General features: G+C 43.0%; 1 long non-coding RNA gene across 1 annotated transcript; it reads left to right on the plus strand.

The window, feature by feature from the left end:
• Nucleotides 1–4,117: 4,117 nt before the first annotated feature.
• Nucleotides 4,118–7,029, plus strand: LOC107055426. The gene is made up of 2 exons (XR_001470506.4): nucleotides 4,118–4,373; nucleotides 5,569–7,029. It is a non-coding gene; the product is annotated as an uncharacterized LOC107055426 (long non-coding RNA).
• The last annotated feature ends 10,571 nt before the right edge of the window (nucleotides 7,030–17,600 follow it).

A 17,600-nucleotide genomic window follows, 5' to 3' on the forward strand; every position in this document is an offset into this window, starting at 1 on the left:
TACAAAAGCTGTCATATCCATGCCCATAAGCGCGCTCTCCTGCTTGTGGGACGCTGCCATTGCAATCGCAAATAAAATCTTCTTTATCAGAGATACTGTCCTGACAAAATTATTTGGGTATTTCCAACAATTTCAAGAAAGAGAGTTCCTAAAATAGCTCCCATTTTCCATCTTCTGTCTTAGCCCGTGTTTCTTCCAGTCCTCGTAACTATTCTCTGAACCCTTACACAGCCATAGCACGCATCGCAGAGAAATACATACTAAGATAAGCAAGACAATTACTATAATGCAAGCCATAAAGAGCTGCTTTAACCATGCAAAATTAGGGAAAAAGCTCACTAGTTAGTTACATGTGAGAACAGCCCAATGATTTTTGAGAACTGGTCAACTCGTGAGCCTGAGATTTGGGTTCCTCCATCCCAAGGTAGAACTTTACTGCAGTACCTGGATGCCATGGAAACAAAAGAGGACTGTGTACAATGGACTGGAAGATTGCTCAATTCCTTGGTTTCAATGGTTATCAAGTTTCTCAACAGAAAGCTCAACTGATCAAAGAGAAGGAAGGAAGCAATTTGCGGAATGCCCAAGACAGCGACACAGAGCTACCTCCAAACCGGCAGTGTGCAACTGCATGGAGACTGTCTGTGCCAGTGGGCCAGACCTACAGGAAGAACCATTGGATGATGCAGAGGATTCCTGGATTCATCAACGGAAGAAGTTTTGTGAGACAAGGAAACTGTAAGGCAGGATATGCAGTAACTGCTACTGACCAGGTAATTGAAGCAAAACCATTACCTGTGGGGACTTCCACTCAGAAGGCTGAAATAACTGCTTTGACAAGAACCTTACAGATGCTAAATACACTTTTGGGGTGGTACCCACGCATGGTACCATCTGTGTCGCCGAGCAACTTGTCTGAGGTTCCCTGGAGAGCAATATTCAGCCAAGGCGCGACATGAACGAGGCCACACACACCAATCTGGTTACGAGTAACCAAGCCATTTAATAACTGCACACAGCCGTTTATATAGAGCAGTACAAATAACATGCTAAGTACAACAAGGCACGGTTCTCATAACTTGCAGTTGCTTGTAGTTTGTCTCACGGCACCTGGCACAGCAGTCTCTATTGCAGCTCCACATTCCTTTTGCCTACTCCCATCATTGTTCTGTGTGAGACAGTGATCCATAGCAGCTGTTTTGCTCGCAGTGACCCAGGGTGAGATAAACATGACCTTCCTGGGTCAGCCGTCCATCCACACATCTGGAAAGAGCGAGGATTGCTTACACACAAGGAAAACAAATTCAACATGATGTAAATCTACCAAAGAGCATGGCTGTTATACATTGTAAAGGATATCAGAAGAGTGACACTGTACAGGAAACTGGAAATATGATGGTGGATCAGGGGGCAAAGCAGGCAGCTGGAGGAAAAAATGGTGAACTGACTTTAATTCCAGACGCTAAACTTAAAATCTCTGAACCAGAGTCAGAACCTATAAGGTATTCTAGAGAGGACAGGAATCTAATTAATGATTTAAAAGGGAAGAGAGCAAGCTGACAGATGGGTGCATACCCAGATGGACACATTGTTGTGCCCTTTAGTATTTTATGGAAATTGGTTCTAAGGGGCGAAGTAATTATATGATCCTAGTACCAGGAACAGGGTACAAGTGGGCCTATTGGGAAAGGGAGCCTTCCAGAGCAACAGTGGCAAATTGATTTTTTTAAATTGCCAGGAAAAAGTAGGGTTTTGTTATATGCCAGTTCTAACCAATACCTTTCCAGAGTGGCCAGAGGCTTTCTCTTGCAGGACCAACAAAGCACAGGAAGTAACTAAAGTATTGTTACAGGAGATAATTCCAAGATTGGGTTCCAGCAACTATTGCCTCTGATTGAGGGCCTCACTTTGTAGCTAAGGTAGTAGCACAAGTAAGCCAACTATTAGGGATTGACTGGCAATTACATATACCCTATCAGCCACAGTCAAGCGGTCAAGTAGAGAAAATGAATCACCTGATCAAATTACAAATTGTTAAGTTAGGGCAGGAGGCTGGGTGATTTGGCCCCAAGCATTACCATTGGCTTTAATGAGAATAAGAACCAAACCTCAGGTGAAGGAAGGATTAAGCCCATTTGAAATATCATATGGTAGGCCGTATATGATTCAGAATTGTACCTTAAATCAAGTAGGTGAAGAGACCTTGACAGGATATATAATAGGCCTGCAATGGCAGTTAAAAGAAACGGAAAAGTCGGTTTTATGCATAAGGGCAAGAGGATTGGATGGACCTGTTCATAATGTCAAACCTGGAGATTATGTCCATGTCAAATCCCTCTCAGATTCACCACTCGAGCCCAAGTGGGAAGGGCTGTTTTTGGTAATATTAACATCATATGCAGCAATCAAGGTGAAAGAACAGGTGTCGTGGATTCATCATACTCGAGTCAAGTAGACGACAAAACCACTGTGGACAGTTGAAGAGAAGGAACCTCTTAAGCTTAAACTTAAGAAGACATAATAACAGAATAATCTAGCAAAAGAATTTGCTAGGACAGAAAAGGGGGGAACTGAATAAAAGGCTAATCTTTTATGTTGTTAAGAGTAGTTGAGCACGAACAATGGGAACAATATGGGGCCATTAGTTAGGGGTGGAGTTTAGGGTATAGAATAAGCATGGAATATTGTACTAGAATTAATTGTAATAACCACTCCCTGTACCATAAATATGCATGTATTCCCTCTATAAATGGGAATGTTTACCTGCTTTTGGTGTGCAGGCTAGGAAGGAGTTATCCCCTCTGTACCCAGCTGGCCAAATAAAACATACCTGCTCTACAACTACTTCGTGGTTATAGGGTTTGTTCCACAAGTCAATACGGTTGGTTTTTTGGGCTTCAAGGGCACATTGCTGGCTCATGTCCAGCTTCCCATCCACCAGTACCCCCAAGTCCTTTTTAGCAGGGCTGTACTCAATCCTTTCTTTCCCCAGCTTGTATTGGTAGTGGATATTGCCTCCACCCAGGTGCAAGACCTTGCACTTGGATTTGTTGAACCTCATGAGGTTCACCTGGGCCCACTGCTCAAGCCTGTCTAGGTCCCTCTGGACGGCATCCCATCCCTCTGGGGTGTTGACCACACCCCAGAGCTCAGTGTCATTAGCAAATATGTTGAGTGTGCACTTGACCTCACTGTTAAAGTCACTGATTAAGAAATTAAAGAGTATCAGTCCCAGCAACAACCCCTGAGGGGCACCACTCATCAGCGATCTCCATTCAGATATGGAGCCATTGACAACCACTCTGGACTCAATCCTACAGCCAATTCTTCATCCATTGAACAATCTACCCATCAAATCCATATCTTTCCAATTTGGAGAGAAGGATGTTGTGGGATACCATGTTAAAGGCCTTACCAAAGTTGAGATAGATGATAATTAGTCACAATCCAATAATAAGGAATGAACAACTTACCCTACTCTTCACTGGTTCAGGCTGTGGCCTAACAGTTCCTGTACAGTCTACCCCTTCACAGCATGAAGAGTGATTGAGTACCTGGTGAAGGGGTGTGTCCAGCCCTGGAAGTACAGGTGCAAGCAATTCAATTAGCAAATCAAAGTAATTGGGGTGCAACCCTAATATCATTTAAGGTCTGGCAGCCAGAGGGAAACATCTCTAATTGGAGATTGCTTTCTTCTGTGTGTGTTTTTAGTGTGCTATTATCTTCTGAGCTTGGTAAAGTATTCATATTTTATTTTTAGATTGTAACTTGTACTTTTCTTGGGCTATCTAAAAACTGGTCAGAAGCAATTATATATCTTTATTTCATATCATACACAAGGTAATGGTGTATCAAGATGCTCTATAGAGAGGAAGTCAAGCCAGCCAACTTGTCCCAGAATGGGCTGTAATCTACGTAACATCTTATTTCTTAACCATAAAAAAACACATTCCTTGATTGATTCCCAGATATTTTTCCTCAGGTTTGCTTTCTGTGTGGAGGACTACCAGCTGACCAGCATATCTCCTGGTAAAGAGCTCTATTTTGTAAAGTGCACAGATAAATAGGAAAAAAAAAAAAAAAAAAAAAGGGAAATCAGTTGGGAGAAATTGTGCCCTGTATGTGGCCATGCAGGCTCCTTGCAATAGTGGAGGAATAATTAGAGGCACCTATTATATACTGCTGCCCTATTGTCACAGAATTATTTAGATCAATCTAGATAAATCTATACGCAGGACAGGGAGTGTAGTGGAATTCCAGGGTCACAGCCTGAACCAATGGGTGGGCTATGTGAGTGTGTGAGTGTGGCGGTAGGAACGGGGGAGGGACACATTCCTCAGCTCGGCTCTCCCTGCGCGCTGCTACCGGGAGGGGTGAGTCGATTCTTTTTGATATCTTTCCCTCGTGTGCCTATTTCTCAAATAAAGGCTCTATCATTACCTTCATTTGTTCTACAGGGGGGCACTAGGCCCGTGGGCCCCCTGGCTCCCCAAAATGGGAAGGGAAAAGGGGAAGGGGTAGGGGGAACGGGAGCTGGGCTCAGAGAGGGAAAAAGAAGGGTGCAGCAGCAACAATCTAAGGAGGAAAACTTATTTTACTGTGATATCTGAATGCAAGATAACACAATTTAATACAATCTAATTGAAAGTAAGGGTAATAAATCAAATAAAATAAGAGAGAGAAAGTTTTCAAAACTGAAAGGCCTACTTGAATGAAGGCACACAGCTTGGAAGCACACCCACCCTTCTGCTTGGCTACCAGAGAGAGCGAGTGAGCCTGATCCCATGACTCAAATCCCATGACTTCCGTGATGTACCTTCGTTCTCTGACCATGAGGTCCTCTGGGATACATAGTTCTTCCTCTCTTTTGAGAAGCAGGTATCTGGAAGGTTGCCAATCCACAGAACTGGAGTATTAACCCTTTAATTACCCGTGCTGTACGTGATGTTATGATGTGGAATACCAATAGCAAAATTACAAAACCATGACACCTATAAAATCAAGGAATGCTGAAGGTGGAGGGGAATTGTCTCAAAGATGGTTTCAGCCTGAGCTGCAGATAAATCTCTTGATTACATTTGGGCTCAATGCATGAGCAAGGCACAGCTGAGGAGTTGCCATGGTGTTACAGCGCTAACTCCCACTGCTTCAATCTTTATTTTCTCTGGCCCAGCAGGTGCTAGCTCACCCTTTACAGAGCACACCTGGTCTGCCTTAACCTCTGGGGACTTCCCAGACACCAGGATCAGTCCTCAGGACGTGACTACCAGCAAGCCTGGTCCCAGCAGTGACAGCCTGATTGCTTCAGGCTGCCTTGAGCCATGTTTTGAATAAATTCCTGTTTATTAAACCAAATGACAGCTTCCTGACAGCTTTCCAGTCTCTCAAATTTCAGTTTGTAAACTTAAAGCTTTGTCGTTTCTCATCTGGAGACAAAGTGCTTGTTTGAGCTAGCAAAGCACTTTGCACAACTTTCTTGCTGTGTCTCAGAGTTTCTTAGGAATTCTTTGCTATTCCTCTTAACCTATGTTTTTGATGGGGTGTTTCTTTTCTCTCTGCTTCTCCCAGATCTGTTTCCCTGAAACCTCACAACAGTGCAAGCCAGATGCATGAAGACCATCAAAGTGGGAAGATGCTCTGGCAGAGGAAAAAAAACTTTAAAAACTTCAGTGGCACTTAAAGCAACTAGCTTTGCAGGACAAAACATTTTGGATCAGATGCAAGAAACCAAGGAGCAACTGTTGGACTGGGGTCCTTGAACCCAGAATAACTACAACTCAATCCTCCTCCTAGGGAGCCTGGTTGATGCATCTAGCTTTACCCTGACTTTCCTCCTGCTGTTAACTATGATTCCAGATGAGGAGTCATGATGCTCTGGACCTCAGCAATGATCTCCTGGTCTGCCACCAGTGGAACTGAGAACCATGCAAACTGCTGGGAACAGTGATGCCAAGAACCAGTTGGCATCTGGTATAGGAGCTGTTGTGAGTCCATCTATGGGCTGGGGGAAGATAGGACCAGTACCTACTGAATGTGGGGTTGTGTAGGGAAAGGTGGGACTAAGCACAATGGTACTTACCTTCAGGTTGTCCTCTGATTGCCTTTCAAACCTGCTCCATGCCTGGCTGATGCTGAGAGCTGTGCATCACCATGTGCTAAGGCAGCACTCCATCCTCCCTGTCCCCAGGGTAGAACACAGAAGGTGGTGCTGGCAGCTGCTCCCCAGTCCTCTGCAGCAAAGCTGCGTGGCCCTGTATGTTCATTAATCTCTTGGTGAGAGGCAAATGGCACCTGCCTAGTGCTGACTGCATTAGAGGAGGAAAGTAACAAATTGCTCTGAGCCTTGTACCAGTCTTTTTAATGACTGGCAATGTGTTTGCCTCTGCTCTAGTGCTGCTGTAGTACCAGTGCATAATTAAGACCTTATTTTTTGTGCAAAGCATTGAACTGAGCCAAACAGCCAACAGCCCATCCTCACTGCTACAACACCTTGCTTGGGTTCTTGGTGCCAGATGAACTTGGCTTTGCTCTGAACTTGACACTACTACAGCTGTCCCACTTGCTGCAGCAGACTGAGTCACGTCAGAGGTAAAATGCTTATTTTTTTTGAAAGGAGACTTAGTGTAACAACTCCTGAACTTTTGGTATGGAGCAAGACAACTTTAGAAAGTAGTGCTGTCACATGGTGCACTGAGTTCTGAAGATGAAACACATCCTTTGAGGTTTGCAGGTCTGAGTCACTGTAGAGCTTCAACCTGACCAAAGCAAATGCATTTGGAGATTTTTTTTTTCCATGGTTTTATGCAAAGGCTTCAATTATTGAAGCCTTTGGTAAGTAGCTGAGACTTGTTGCTGTGCCATATTTGGAGTGGTTTCAAAGCTCTGTTCATATATTCTAGTTTTTGTATGACTTAAAACGTTATTTTCCATGCTGTACATATGTGAAGTTTTAAAGAACTTTGGTTTTGATTTCCAGTTTTTATAAGCTTTGAGATGAAAATAAAGGGCTCTGTTTAAAATGGAAAAAAAGTGAAGTCCCATTATTAATCTGTCACGGGCTCTTACAGAACAGTATATATACAGTATATGGCTGTATTGTCCCTCTTGTCCATCCCCATTACTACCCTTATGCAGCACCCTCCTTCCATCTCTTTTATGTTCCATGTCCTCCAGAAACAGTGCAAAGTTTCTCTCTATCCTGCACTGTGTTTCCTTGGTCAGCTATCATGCAGCATTACAGCTTTACCAATAGCATTAACCTAACAGTGAGAGCATGATTTCAGTAATGCTAGAGATTTATTTATTTCTCAGAGTACACCTTACAAAACAAGCATCTTGCCAGGCTGGCCAGAACAAGTCAGTACAACCTCCCTCCTCTTCTCCCTAGTCCATTGATTTCCTGCATTAATGCTTTTTCCTTCCTCAACTGTCAATTTTGTTCTTCCTGAGAACTTCGTAATTGCTTGACTTCAGGAGTTAGCTTGTAGACAAATACATGAAAACTGATCGCAAATTAAGTTCTCTCAATTTCTCTATCAGATGCCACACTATCAAATAAGGAACTCTCTCATGGTGCTCTGCCTAACCCTGACCCGAGCTGGTGGCACAGCTCCAACAGCAAGACTCTGCAAACAAAGCTGTGGAATATTTACATGAAATTACTTGATTAACCTTTTCCTATGAAAAATAAAGCAGTGGCTGACTGCAAGAAAAAGAGGTTTATGATGAGAAGTGATGGCCTCAAGTTGCATCAGGGGAGGTTCAGGTTGGTTAATGGGAACGTTTTTTTTCTCCAAAACAGTGGTCAGACATTGGGACAGGCTTCCCAGGGAAGTGGTGGAGTCCCCATCACTGGAGGTATTCAGGAACCGTACAGATCATAGAATTATATAATGACTTGGGTTGAAAGGGACCCCCAAGAATCATCAAGCTCCAACCCCCATGCCACAGGCAGAGTTGCCAGCCACTAGATCAAGTACTAGATCAGATTGCTCAGGGCCCCATCCAACATGGCCTTAAACACCTCCAAAGACAGAGCATCCACAACCTCTTTGGGAAACCTGTTCCAGCACCTCACCCCCCTCTCAGTAAAAAACTTCCCCCTAACATCTAATCTAAATCACCCTTCCTTTAGTTTAAAACCATTCTCCCTCATTCTCTTGAAATCTACCCTTGTATCATGGTTTTATGATTTTTGTTATCAGTATTCCACATCATAACATCATGTAGTGCACCAGGAGTTAAAGAATTAATGTTCCAGCTCCACTGACTGTCGATTTTCCCAGGTATCTGGTTCTCAGAAAAGAATTACATATCCCAGAAAACTTTCATGGATCCATTTCTGTTTTCTGTTCAGAGGGGAAAACAAGCTGCTCACAAGTCATAAGATGGTCCCCTTTCTTCTAATGCTTGTCACTGCAGTGTGTGCTCTCTAGCCATCTCACTTTCAGCACTAGAGGCCTTTGGTTTTGGACACTCTCTCATTTTATTTGACTTAAAAGCCTCAATTCGAATTATATTGTATTGTTAACTTGCATTCCAATATCATATTTAGTAAATTATTTTTTCTCCCTTAGCTCATTGCCACTGTTTTTAGGCCCAACTCTCTCTACCTTTTTCCCTTTTTCCTCCTTCCCCCTCTCCCAGGGCATGGGTCCCCCCACCCCATTACTCATGGAAGTGGGCGGAAGCTGCCCATAAACAGTTTGACACCTTGTAAAAAGCTGAATTAAAATCCCTCATATTTATAAACACCCTTTAAATATTGGAAGGCTGCAGTGAGGTCGCCCCACAGCCTTCTCTTTTCCAGGCTGAACAAGCCCAGTTCCTTCAAGTTATCTTCATAGGAGAAGTACTCCAGCCCTTGGATCATATCTGTGGCCTTCATCTGGACCCCCTCTCCAAAAGCTCCACATCCTTCCTGCATTGGGGACCCCAGACTTGGATGCAGTACTCCAGCTGGGGCCTCACAAGGGCAAAATGGAAGGGGACAATCACCTCCCTCACCCTGTTGGCCAGCCCTCTTCAGATGGAACCCAGGATATCACTGGCCTTCCGGGCTGCAAGTGCGCGCTGCAGGCTCATGTTGATTTTTTCATCAACTAGGACCCCTAAGACCTTCACAACAGGACTACTCTCAAGGATTTCTTCTCCAAGCATGTATACCTGTCTGGGATTACCCTGACCCGAGTGCACAACCTTGCAGTTTGCTTTGTTGAACCTCATTCACAAGATTCACAAGGACCCACCTCTTGAATTCATCAAGGTCCCTCTAAATGACATCCCATCCTTCTGCTGTATCAACCACTGTATAGTCAACAAACACACAGAGACATGTGGTCAGACTGGTATCCACAGATAGTATAGATTGAAAGATTATAATTAGAAACAGATGAAAAGTGCTCACCCATGTCGTAGGCTCACAAGAAAAAAAACAAGAAGAGTGATCTCCAGAAGGAGAACCTTCCTCAGTGGTCTAGGAGAGGTGGAACCAGGCTCCACCCCTTCCAGTCACACAGGTGAATTGCCTTCACCTGTGCTACCATGGCTGACTCAGTGCTCGCCTCAGGTGATCGATCAGAGGTTCAGGCCATGATTCAACAGTTCCCATACACTCCACCCCTTCACGGTGTGAACCAGTGATTGAGTTAACTAAAGGGTGAGTCCTCCCTAATACATAAATCTGAAATATTGTGATGCTTATACAATTTCCCGTAACAATGTATGTTGACACTATTTAAGATGAGTGATGATTGAGGAATGTTCATGTCCTTTCATGGGTCCTTGACATGATAGTTCCCTTTTTGTGTTTTTGCACTAGATTATGAAACACTTCTAATATAGGAAAAATATCTTACTATCCTGACTTGATGATTGACAATAATAATCTTATCAAAATTGTCTTGCTATTCTCCATACTCTAATATTTATATATAATGTGCTTATTATTAAAAATAACAATTTCTTTACCCTTGTATGATTCATCCCAATATGAACAGGTAGTAAGTCTTGAATCAGCACATAATCAGCATTTCAGGTACAAAACTGCTAGAGAATGTGGGGAAGATGGGGAAGTTAGTGATAGTAAAGAAAGAAATTTTAGCAAATGGTTTACAGAGCAGGGATAGTCACCACCAAGGAATCTGGTGATGTCTCTATGGTCCATGGGGAGGCAGCAGGTCGGTCAGTGATGTCTCGTTAACTTACACAGGTGCAGTTCAGTGGAGGGGGTACCTGTTCTTCCTCAGAACTCTTCGGGCCTGACTACCCCAATTATCAGGGTCATCATGTCCTGTCCATCCTGGTGACGGTAGCTGTCGGGGTACCCACATTTTTGTTCATCAGGAGGAATCGCATGTCTGTCCTCTTACCGCTGTGCTCATGGTAGTCAACCATTAACTTCAAAAACTTGTTGGGCAGGTCATGCCTTGGATGGGTGCCGTTGAACAGGCTTTGAGCCAAACATTCTCCAGCTTCTCATGTCTCAGATGGGTGCTGCTGAACAAGCTTTGAGCCAAGCACTGTTACCACTTCTCACACCACCTGGTGGTGCAAAGCTTGCTATCACTATCCCATAGTGGTTTTAAGAAAAAAAAAGCATTGAGGGGAATGAGGGAAGAAGGGAAAGATACATGTTAAAATCACATAAAAGCAAAGGAGCAAAATGTGAGTGACACCAATGCACATAACTAGGAGAAGTAATCTAATACCTAGTCCAACTTTCAGACTCCTTGGGTAATTTGAGCCAGGCCAGTCGCCTCAACATCTGCCAGACTTTCACATATAATATGATTACAAGCAATAAACACATCAATGTTAGGATTAATAACATCACAACTGGGTGAAGCACAGAATTAAAAACTCCTCTTGCTGTTGGTGACCATCCAAGGAGCGTTTCCCACCAATGGTGTTCTCCATCATTCTTCACCCTTCCCAAGACACAGTGTATCTCTTTTGTATCATGGTGAACAGTATTGATAACCTCTAATTAGAGGTATTTTTGTCCATTATCTCGGATGTGTTCTAGCTGTTGGTACTGATCATCATGTTGCAGTAATTTCTTTACAAAAGCAAGATTCATTCCAATTGGGGCAGGTAGCAAATTTTGGATTGATGCATAATTGGACCATAACAACTGATATGACATAACTGGAACTGAATACTTAAAGTCACATCCCATAGTGTTAGTTACAAACACACACATTTGAATGATTGCTTGTATCTACAGTAATATTACCTATGAGTATAAAATTACAAGAGGTTCTCATACACACACATCCTTCTCCAATATAGATGAGCACTATTTCAGGGGTCTCATTAGGATACCTCTCAAAATGGCAAATATTTTGCTCAGTGTAAAGACAAATGTCTTGAGTCTTGATGGTATTACTCTCAAAAATAAATCCTTGTTCTCATACAGCACATGAACTAACATCAAGAGTTTGCTATTTGTTTCCATTTTGTTGGGACCATACTCTGTGTTCTAATGGATAGAGTATAATTCCATTGTGATTTAGTCCTAGCATGACTGGGTATATGGTATATACTGAAGCATTGCGTATTGTTAGGACAAAAACTGTAGCATAGTTATTAACAGGATAGAATCATAGAATCGCCTAGGTTGAAAAGGACCGTAACGATCATCGAGTTTCAACCTCCCTGCTATGTGCAGGGTTGCCAACCACTAGACCAGGCTGCCCAGAGATCATAAGTAAAATTAACTAGATGCCACTAAGATTGAAATTCTCTTTCAAATTTGATTGAAAACAAATTTGAAAAATTTGTTTGTCCCAAATCACCTTTCAAATTTCAGTGGGTAAAGCGTTTCCTTTACCTTCTACAACTAAGAGCTAGGGAGACATTATTTGAGTTATGGCAAGTGCATCTACAATTAACTGGTGGTCTTTTATATTAGTTCTTTCCCATTGAGATAATACATCAGATAAGAACCACTAGTTGGTTCCCAGAGCTGATAGGAAAGACTGCAGGGGTGTGGCAATGCACGCAGATCACTTGTTGTATCCAACACCCAACCTTTATTCTTCATCCTGCATCTCCCAGGAGTGGAGGGAGTCGGTCAGTACTATCCTGGCCCCATTTATTTCCTGAATATATTTCATTACTGTGCTTAACCATGGTTAAAAGGGTTAAGCCTCTGTTAGAATTAGAATTTGGTCCCATACGCCCAGTATGCCCAATACGGGCATGGGAGCATGGCCAGCCAGTGAATGTGATAGGGTCAGCATAAGCAATTGCAAATATTAATCTGAAGAAGATGCCTGTCCGAAACAGTGACTTTTATGATACCACAGGGATCTCAGGGAAAGGAGCAGGGTGAGAAGGGAACTTGCGAGGCACAGCAACAGGATCAGCATTTGTTAGCATCTGGAAAACAAAAGAGAGAGAACTTCCCGGTTCCAGAGGAACCAAGGTTACAGAAAGCATAACTGGAAAAGAAAAAAAAAACTTCCTGGTCCCAAATGAACCAAAGTTAGAAGGTGGGTAAAATCCAGATGGTTAATTTTGTTAATTTTGCACATTTTTCCCTGATCGTCTTGAGCTTTCCACATGTATTTGTTAAGAGGCTCTTTGAGGGTTAAAGGGACAGGACCAATGTGCAGCAAATCAATCAACATCAGTTGTCTCAGGGAGTAATCATCCCAATAAGCATCTCTTTGAGTAAGGGATCACAGGGCACAGTGGTTGCCAGTGGTGAAAAATATTCCAGGTCCCCAATAACTCTCTGATTCCTTTTCAATCAACAGGATCTGTTAGTGGCACTTTCCACACATACTCTGTTGTCGCTGAGCAACTTGTCTGAGGTTCCCTGGAGAGCAATATTCAGCTGAGTCACGGCATGGACGAGGCCACACACCAATATGGTTACTAGTAGCCAAGCCATTTAATAACTGCACACAGCCGTTTATATAGAGCGGTACACATAGCATACTAAGTACAAGGCACAGTTCTCATAACTTGCAGTTGATTGCAGCTTGTCTCATGGCACCTGGCACAGCAGTCTCTATCACAGCTCCGCATTACTTTCATCTACTCCCATCGTTGTTCTGTGTGAGACAGTGATCCATAGCAGCTGTTTTGCTCGCAGTGACCCAGGGTGAGATAAACATGACCTCCCTGGGTCAGCCGTCCATCCACACTCTGTCTGTGATTTCAGAGGGGCGTGACCAAAATCTTTCTTTAATTTGGCCAGCTCAGTAGTAGAATAGGGGATCTCCTTGATACTAACATCAGAGTACCCACCTTTGCTCTCTTCATATGCATGCCCACTTTCTATTGGAGGGCAAAGAAGGGTCACCGGGTTTTCTGATTTGTCTTTTTGGGCTCTCACATCCTCCAGACTTTTTCCTGGATAAAAGTCACTACCTGGGGAACTAGCATTAATCTCCCTCTCATTTACCAACTGTTCTCTAAGGGCTTGCTGAAGGAGGACTTTTGAATGTTCTTCTTCTGACTGTCCCCTAAGATCTTCTATTTGGCCCTGCATGTATGTAACCAAGTCCTGCAAGGACTGAATAATTTGGGTTTCTGCCATGTGCTGTTCATTGCAGATCTCTACGGCAGCAGTAAGAGCAGGTCCTAGAACTGCACAAATGATTGATTTTCCTTTTACCTCCTCCATACGAGTTTCCTTGTGGAGAGAATTTGTATGATCTGTGACTCTGTCTAAGTTGGATCAATTACTCCGTGCCCACTCCATCTCCACAGGGGAGTTTGGCACTGTGTTTTTCTAAGAGGTCGAGGAGTGGATTCCTGCCCTCGTTCCTTTTTTTTTTTTTTTTTTTTTTTTTGTTAACGATCATGCCTCAAAATGTGGAGCAATCTCTTTGAGGGGGAAACATGTATTATCAACAACTCAACAATTTGCTCCTTACATCCCCGAAGGGTACACACAAATTCTAAAAACCTCAAAAGTGGAGCGATCTCTTCGGGGGGGAAACACGTAAAATCAACAAGTCAGCAATTCACTCCTTACAACCCCAAAGGGTACATACTTACTTTCTTCTACCAATAAGGCAGTTGCTACTACCACCTGGACACATTCGGGTCATCCTCGAGATACAGGGTCTAATAGCTTAGACAAGTATGCAATAGGTTTTCTTGTGTTAGAATTCCTAAAGCAGCTCCTCACTGACAGTTACAAAAAGGTGAAATGGTTCCTTGAAGGCAGGTAGTTCTAACACTGATGCTGTGGTTAAGTCCCATTTCAATCCTTCTACTAATTCTTTTTCCTCTTCTGTCCTTTTTGATATGTTGGATTCTCCCTCTGATAGTTTGAGATACAATCACTTGGGTTTGTTTTTTTGTTTTGTTTTGTTTTTTTGTGCATTTGCTTCTATCCATAATCTACAGTATCTCATTAAACCTAAAAACTTCCGTAACTCCCTCTTTGTTCTGTGCAGGGGAAGCCGCACAATACCCTGAACTCTTTCAGAATTTATTCCCCTTTTTCTCCTCAGAAATCACATGCCCAAGGTATTCAACTTCTTTTTCCACATACTGTAGTTTATTTTTAGACACCCCTAGCCCGTGTTCCCCAAGAAATTCAGTAGTTTACTTGTAGTCTCTCTTACTTTAGACTCTTCTGTTCCACAAATCAGCAAGTCTTCCACATACTGTAACAGCTTTACCTCCTCTTCAACCTGAAACTTTTCCAAAATTTTCTCCAGCACTTGTCCAAATAGATTAGGTGTTTCTGTGAACTCCTGGAGTAAAACAGTCCACATATATTGACGCTTTTATCCTGTTTCTGGGTCCTCCCATTCAAAGGCAAAAAGATCTCAACTCTCTGGGTCCAAAGGGCAGGTCCAGAAAGCATCTTTTAAGTCTATCACACTAAACCATTTATGTTTGTGTGGGATCTGACTCATTAAAGTAGAGGGGTTAGGAACCAGGGGGTGTTGCTTGAGAACTATTTCATTAATTTTTTCTTATGTCTTGCACCAGCTGATAGGTGCCATCTGCCTTCTGTACTGGCAAAATTGAGGTGTTATAAGGCAACATACAGGGTTCCAGAAGACCATCCTTAACCAATGTTTGTATTACAGCTTTTAGACCCATTTTCCCTTCTAAAGGTATGAGATATTCTCACTGTTTCACAGCTTCACTCCTTCCTTGGACAGTTATATTTAAGGGAGTAATTGTGAGTCCACCCCGGTTTCCTTCCCTTGTCCACACCTTTGGATTTATTTCTTTTTCATCATCAGCTGTTTAACAAATTCATTGACACCTTTATACCTGTTTCACAAGTTTTCAACTGCAATCCTAATTTAACTATTAAATCTCTCCCCAATAAATTGGTCCTTGCTTCTGGTACATATAACAATTGCCCTGTAACTATTTTATCTTCCCATTTTAATTCTGTGGTCTCAAAAAGTGGAACTACCATTTCTGATCCCTCAACCCCTGTTATTCTTAAGCTGTTCCCAGTTAAATTAAGGCCCAGTATTTTATAAGCTACAGATGACCAAGAATTGATCAAACTGTTCTGCTAATCCAATAGGATCTTTCATTAAAGATTTCATTTCCCTTTTAAAATTTCTCACCTCTCCACTAGTAAGTGGGGAGTTTACATATCCTATAACTCCTGGTAATACTGGAACTTCACTAGAAGGATACATGGAAGTGTTAGTGAGGTTAATGGAGATAGATTTAGGAAAAGGAGAATTTATAATATCCCTTTTGCATTGTTCCAATTCTTTATCAAACTGGCAGAACTTTTTCCTTTTCAGCATCAGCACTAATTGCAGAGCTCAGTTCAGGTGGGCTGTTAAGGGGCTGATCTGAGCCAATACCCTTCACTCTGTCAGCTGTCTCCAGCCTCCCTCCTGTAGTTACAGGACTTGAGGCCAAGATGGTGGGAGGGGGAATGCCATTCCATAGAGGAAAGCGAATAAGTTCTAATCCTGGGGAAAGGTCCGGGCAGGAGGTAAACAGCTTAAAGAATCCCATCTGGGGTTTCTCTGTTCTTCCTTATCTATAGAATTTAGTCCAGCCATGATTAACTGCTGTACTCCCTGAATCCAACAAGCAGCATATGCACACTTCTCCTACAAGAAATTGAGTTTGACTGTTTATGTGCACGCTTGAAGCCTGACAAATGTGATCTTCATCAGACGCGTATTTTGGCCAAAATACTTATTCCCCTGCAATTGGTTATTTAGGTCATACAACACCACAATATCTAATCATTTTCTGTTTATCCTTATCCCTGGTTCTTGAATTCCTCTTCCAATTTTTCATCATACTTCGTAAAGGACATAAAACAGGCACTGCCCCGGGGGCCTTCTCCCTGTCCCCCACCTCGGAACTCTTATTCTCCATTTCTCTCAGCAACTTATGGGCATACTACTGGAGAAACCACCCTTCTGCAATGTCGCACACACCAATTCTCGGTTCTAGAAAATGAGGTGTACCGTCAAGCAACCCTTTTTGCAAGACATTTGCCTACAGCATAAGAGTCCCAGACTTCGACCTCCAAGGCAGTACTTAATCACACATGATTGGTCTTACCTTGGTCTGTGCACAGAGTTGCCAGGAATTATCAGGTCAATCTCACAAAAATGCAGTGCCCGCTGTCCGTCCCTATGCCCCAGCTGTTCATAGATCTGGCCTCTTAAAATCAGCCTTGGGTCCACAGCCAGCTCCACGATAAACTGCCACCGCTAACCCACAGGGCCACAGAAATAAGAGCAGGGTGCACTGTCCTGTGTTGTAGAGGCGGAGGCTCACCACAGGCGACGTTGTTTCCTGGGTTTTGGCACCAAATTGTCAGAAACACACTCAAGATCAAAAATTTCTAATTAGGCAAAGATCTTCATGAAGAGCAGTTTATTCATTATTGCAATAATGGGTACACACCCCCTACTGACAAGGGAGAAATTGCACGCCTAATAAGTGAAATACATTCCCTTATATACCCTGGGTTTGACGCAGGTAATGCCTCTCCTGGCACTCATTGGTTGAGCATCATAGGTTCACAATCTTCCCAACGCTTTTGCTACATTACATTACCATACAGTGTCTGTTACCAAACTGTGGGAATACAAGAAAAACTGTTCAGAGCAGCAGCTGTGTAGCAAGATAAACAGCATGAGAAACAAGGACATCTCTAGAATAAGAAAGAATGGCTCACGGCTCTGATTGGATAAGCGCCCGCATGAATGGTTGAAGAGTGTAGAATGCTTTGTTGACATGTAAAGGTGGACGGGAAAGTTGTAGGGGCAGATGGGAAAGCTAGAAGAAGAAAACTTGTGAAGGAATATAAGCAATGTGAGAACTTGTAATAAACGATTTGGATCCTTCTCATCTGAGTCCGTGCATCAGACGCTGCAAATGGCACCCACTGCATGGGGCAAATGAAGCCAAGGCTGAGCAAGCCCAGTCCAGCAGTGCCATCCGACTGAACTACGGAGAGATTGTTTCACGCGCGCCCGCACCGTTCTGCAGGACAGAAGGTGAGCAGTCCGGAACTATGGGGAGTTCAATCATGAAGAAGCAACAAGTAAATCTTGAAGTATTACGGTTAGTTTTAAAGTTTCAGCATCAGCCTGTATCCACTTCAGCATTAGCTGCTCTTCTTA

This window comes from Gallus gallus, chromosome W (genome assembly GCF_016699485.2).
Source record: "Gallus gallus isolate bGalGal1 chromosome W, bGalGal1.mat.broiler.GRCg7b, whole genome shotgun sequence".
Classification (NCBI taxonomy): domain Eukaryota; kingdom Metazoa; phylum Chordata; class Aves; order Galliformes; family Phasianidae; genus Gallus; species Gallus gallus.